Source organism: Camellia sinensis, unplaced genomic scaffold (genome assembly GCF_055761805.1).
Source record: "Camellia sinensis isolate YWXY unplaced genomic scaffold, ASM5576180v1 Unanchor12, whole genome shotgun sequence".
NCBI lineage: Eukaryota > Viridiplantae > Streptophyta > Magnoliopsida > Ericales > Theaceae > Camellia > Camellia sinensis.
Genome location: NW_028128998.1, coordinates 8001439 through 8007514, shown reverse-complemented (window position 1 = coordinate 8007514; position 6076 = coordinate 8001439). Strand labels below are relative to the sequence as shown.

The following is a 6076-nucleotide window of genomic DNA, read 5'->3' as shown; positions in this document are numbered from 1 at the left end:
AACAACCAGCCGCAATATTTCACCGAGCTCACCAACAGCATTAACTGCCTGGCCGAGCAAAACCAAGCCCTGATTAATGCTCTACTCCAAAGAAACCTTCTTATGCCTCCTCCACCACCTCCAGATATCCCATCCAACCAAGAATGAGCCCCGAGCCATACTATCCAACAGCCCCATCCACCCAACTTGGAAGGCTTTTGACCCTCTCCCCCAGATATGAATCTGCCACCCCGGGTCCCACCTCCATCGGTCCAGGCACCCACTCTCGAGGGAGAGGCTAGTAGTGTCCAGCCCCCGCTGCATTCCGGTGGTGACAACGTTCTTCTCTGGAACGCGGAACTCCGAGCCATGAAGCTCCAGCTCCAAGGAGTCATGCAGAACATACAGCATAAACCATCTACCGCAGCCAACTCACCATTCATTGCCTCCATCAGGGACAAACCTCACTACTAGAAATAAGACTTTTTGCGTCTATTTTTTTGCGACTGATTATTTAACGGTCGCAAAAAATCATTTTTAGACATCAAACATCTCATTTGCCTGACCCAATCGTGTTCTTACAAAAATAAAAATAAATAAAACGTCTCATTTTCCTGACTCTCTCTCTCCCTCTCAATCCCCCCCCTTTTTTTTTCTTATTTCCCAAATCTGGGCTCTCTCTCTCTCCCTCTCAAAATCTGTCTCTCGCTCGACTCTCGCTCAAATCTCACTGCCTCTCTCGCTCGAATCTCTCGCTCGAATCTGTCGATCGATTCAACTTTCTCAAGTCCACTACTGTTGAAGATTTCATAATCGGTAAGCCTAAACACATCTTTATCGATTCAACGTTCTCTGTAATGATCCGAGAAATCAAGTGTGCTCTGAAATGATTTTTTTCTACATTTAGATTTGAATACAAAACAAATCTAGGTTACAGTAATGAAAATCAATCCCATAGAGTTACAGTAAAATTCTGGAATTAACCTAGATTTGTTTGAATTAATCCCATAGATATGACATTACAAATAGATTTGTATATGACATTATAAATCCATAAAGAGCTCATATTTTTAGTTTGTTTGAATCCGAATTACAACCTAGATTTGAATTTCATTGTCTGCTTGTATTCACTGTTTGTGGATCAAATTCTGGAATTCTAATTTGAATTTATGAAATCAATTTTATGGTTTGTTTGGTGCAACTTATTTGAGGCTGCTTGTGATTTTTTCTCTTCAAAATCTGTCGGTATTTGTTGCAACTTATGCATACGGTAATGAGATGAAAATAGCTGTAGAAAGTTTAGTATGGGGAAATTAGGAGGGTTGTTTTAACTTTTGTGTTTTGATTATTAACTTTTGGATTATAAAAAGTTACACCAAATGAGGCCATCATTATTGTTATCATCGTCTTTGTCATCTAAATGTTGAATTTGTTATCGTCCTATTTTTTTCATTCACAAGCCCTGTTCTAGAAATAATCATGTGCACTAGGTCCTATTTTTTTCATACACAGGCCCTGTTCTAGAAAGAATCATAACTCCGGTTTTTTTATTATTTATTTTATTGAGTTGGAAATGAAGAACAGATTTGACTTTGTTGATCTCAATCTTTCATTGGGCAGATACTGATATTATTGCAGCACAGATCCACCTTCTCTATAATTAAATATCTTCAAGTTTAAGCTATGGGTTTTGTTGGTGGTTTAGTTGAGCCATTACACTACTACACTATTAGAGGAGATGTCTGACTCCTTTGTGCATGGACATGTGGCTCTTTACAGATCCTTGAAGTAGCTTCAAAGGCACTCATTTTAACAAACAATATATATATGCATATCTCCTGATCTATATATATATATAGTTACACATTAAACATGTTTTTTTCCTGATCTTTGTTATTTAACTACTGATAGTTCTGTATGCAAGTGATTTATGTAGTTATTTGATTGCATGATTTCTTAGGTGACTGCATGATCTGATTTGTTTTATAGTTCTGTATGCAAGTGATTTATGCAAATCTGATTTTCAGGAGTTGGATCACCTAATAATACATTTGTGCCTTCAGTCAGGCCTTTTATTTTGCTAGATTTTGGGGGTCACTCACTGTTAAAACTTGAATAAGTGTAGAGCCATATGTACTTGTATGTGAACGTATTTTGAATGTGATTGATTAGTTTTCTACTCTGACTTGCTAATTGGGTTGTGTCTATTGGATGCCTACTATTAGATTTTAATTGATCTATGCTGAATTAATACTAATTATGCATTTTCATGGGCATGCTTTGACTTGAAACCTGTTTTAGAGGGTAAGTAAGTTGCTGGTGATACATTTCATAATATGTGCCAATTGGTGGATTTTTTATTTTTTAGTCTATAAATTGTATCAATCGGCCTTTTTCAAAGAATCTAATGAAGTGGCCTCAGTAAATTGTCATAGAGCTTTTTGATTAGAGGTGAAAGATGTGTTTGCCATCTAAGAAATTAAAAGATTTGCCCCAGGAATTTCTGAGATTTTTTACTTCAAATGCATTTGAAATTTATAAGAAGATAGTATTTTGTATTTGTTCTTGAATAATCTGATAAAATTCTAATTATGGGGCTGGATTTTATAAATGCTTGTAAAGAAATGTTTCTAAAGTATATTATAATTGTTCATTCACAAATTCACCTAAAAATTCATCTTAGATTTCTACTTGAAATTTTGCCACTAATACAGTCAAAGGTGATTTTTTCCTTCCCTGCTGTAAAGTGAGAAAAAATGCAAGTGAGTTTGCTGAAAATAAAATAATTAAATTCAATGGCCATAGTGGAATTTTGTAGAGTTATAAATGTTTGAGTATTATGTGAGGTGTGCTTTTGATTTTTTAATTAATGTTTGTTTTTGTAGAATATAAAAGATATTAATGTAGGAAATCTTTGAATACTCCGAGTACAGCAACCTTATGATTTGTTTTACAGTTTAAAAGCAAGACAAAAAGTTGTGGATTTGGGGTTCTAATTTCTAAACGATTGATCTTTTTACAACTAGTAGTTTGAGAGCATAGCAGCAATTAGGTATTATTGTTAAATCAAAGGGCTAAGGGTTGGGGAAGAGGTTAGGGTCTATTAGTTCTCAACATGTAAGAGTTTCGGGGGCTGAATTTAGGCTATTCTGGGGCAGCAAGTACATATGCATGTTTACAATCCTTGTCATATTGGATGCCTACTATTAGATTTTAATTGATCTATGCTGAATTAAAACTTGAATAAGTGTAGAGCCATAAGATTTGATTAAATCTTCAAACTTTAACATATGTTTAGCATGTTATATGTTTATGTGTTGTTTTTATTATCAAGTGTAGAGCTTCATAAAGATTTTCTTGAGAGAGGTGCAATACTTACAAATTGACGAATTTTACGTTTTATCAATTTGCATATATACATATGGAAATTATTAACACATTATACTAACATATTGTAGGTGTCAGATGCATCTAGTGGGCAGCAAGCTTCAAAAGAAAATGAATAGGTATGCCACTCTACTATATTATTTCGCTTGATGTGGTTAATTTATTATTTCCCTTTCTATTTGTTGTCGGTAGATTGACCATTTAAGGATTTTCTACAAAGAGGGAGTGGAAGGAGATGGGAGATATATACAGTAAAAGGGAGTCAATGACTTACATATATAGTAGCATAATAGTAAAGTGGTCGTTCTCTCACTTTTTTGGGTCTAGAGAAATTCTTTGAAAACTCTTCGTGTTTTGTTTTCAGACGTTGAGTCATGGTTATAGAATCTCATGCTTGCCAAAAGGATGCTCGACATGATGGAATTGTCAAATTAGGATTCATGTCAATGCGATGACACTTTGGATTGTTATTATAGTTGGATGGCTTTCGGCATTTGCCACTTATAAGTTTTATAAATAAATAAAAAAAGAACTTGACATAAAATCAAATGTCTTTGTTATTGAACGTGGCCATTGTTCATATCTATTCTGTTTCCTTTTTGTAATAAGCTTTCATATTATCAACTGTCCATCTTAGAAAAGGAAGCACTAATGATGAGCTTTAAGTTTATGCTTTGGCACTGTCCTGAGAATCTTTTGTTGTTGGGATGCCCTGAGGATTACTCAGCATAACTTAGCAGGGTATAACTCTAAAAAAATGGCACTGATGTTTTCTGCAATGTAGGAATGTAAACTTTACAGGTGGATTGCAACCTTGTGGATTGTTAGTGCCTATGATTTATGCTTGTTGGTATCTAACTACCCTTTTATTTTGTTATTTCAGATAATTCAGCAATCTGGAGTGATTGAGTTTGATGGGTTGCGTTTCGGAAACATGCCTGCAGTTGTTACTACTGCAGTTGGCCAGATGGTAAAAAAATAGCATATCAATTACATGAAGTGAAGTTTTTGGTGAATGTCTTATTCTTTTGTTTTATGTATTACGTGGTTCTAAATTTGCATGCCATTGATTATGGTGGTGATCTATTGAATTAATTTTGCCTGGTGCTACTTTGTTAGATCATTTGAAGTTCTAATGACTTTGCAAGGATGAAAAATTTATTGCTTTAGGGCTTATTATTATAATTGGGACTCGTAACTTGTAAGTGTATGTGTGATGACAGAATACTCATCAAGCTGTTCACTGTTCTAATTCGGCTCCTTCCTTTGGCAGTGCAATTGTATAACAGTCACACCATTTGTGATTGTATTATGTGGGGAAGAATGATAGGTGAAGAACTAGGCATGAGGGAACGTTCTTGTGAGCCAAATTTTTTTTTTAAAGCTTTTTGTCAAGGAAACCAATCAGAGTAGTACCTTTGTTAATTAATTGTGATGCTTAAATGAAAGGAAGAAAATATTCACATGGTATTGACCAACTCTGTTACGTGGAGGCTGTATGATCAGTGTGTTTAGATGATCTTGCATATCGGTGATAGAGCTTTAAGTGGATTAAAAATTAACTTTCTTTTTTAATGCTGTAAAGGATACATATTGAACCACATCTATTTTGCAGAGGCTTTTTATCTATTGATTTGTCATTTATTAGCATGTCATGGTGATGGAGAACATTATCACATGCTGTATTTAATAGTAATGCCTAGTTTTGGTAGACAAGTCCATCAGATGACTTTCCGCGAAATTGTTGGAGTTTAACCTTTGGCATAATATGCACAAATTGGAGTTTTCCCTAGTGCTTCCCAGCTGCTTTCTCTAGACCTTGATAACTGGAGTTTTGGGCTCCTTTTTGATGTCTTGCCTAGAAAAATTACTAGGATTCTTCCCCTATAAAAACCATGTACTTTACCCCTAAGGTTTTTTTTTATGCATTTCAACATTTCGAAAGTGATTTTTTACGTTACGGGCATTTTATGTACTACTTCAAATATATATGTACCTGATGGAAGAATTTTGTGCACGGGTAATTTTAACTAATTTGATTATTCGGATTGCATCTTTGCAGGTGGTTGCAGGTATGACCGGTAAAAAACAAGGGTAGTATGGATATTAGAAGTAAGCAATGATTTGTCTTATCCTGCCTCCATTCCCCTTCCCCTCTTACTCTGATTAGAGATTGGAATAAGATTTTTTTCTCATGTGAGAACAAAGAATTATTGTTGCTACTGGTTATTCACCTTTATTTTTGCTTGTGGATTTTAATGCTGTTAACACATGTGGTTTCTCATGCTATCAATCGGAATTGGATGAGCTCCATAAGAAGCTTAGTTCTGCATGTTTGGTTGTCTTTACTTGATTGCATTTTTATGTCTTCTCACAATGATGTTCCCAGTCCTTTAAAGGCCTCGTGTTAGATCTTAAACCTTTAGTTCATCATTTGGGCTTTGAAATGCTTGTGCTTCATTGACATGCCTTTTATAAGTTCTATTAGTAGTATTGTATACTGGAAGTGTTTTGACAGATATTACCCCAACTGGAATATGATGAAAAAAAGTTTCACATATTAAAAGTAATTGTTTAATTGTGACATTTTTTGTTTTTATTTTGTTCAAGCTTTAATATTTGACGAAAATAGGAAGAATATCTAGAGGTTAGCTGTGGGTTTGATTTGTCTAATTTGTTTATTTATTTATTTATTTTTATTTTTATTTTT

The 6076-nt window shown here is 34.5% G+C and overlaps 1 long non-coding RNA gene across 1 annotated transcript; it reads left to right on the top strand.

Annotated features, from left to right (window-relative positions):
- The first annotated feature begins 545 nt into the window (after nt 1-545).
- LOC145814677 (uncharacterized) lies at nt 546-5815 on the top strand. Its single transcript, XR_014358022.1, has 3 exons — nt 546-795; nt 4250-4336; nt 5429-5815. It is a non-coding gene; the product is annotated as an uncharacterized LOC145814677 (long non-coding RNA).
- The last annotated feature ends 261 nt before the right edge of the window (nt 5816-6076 follow it).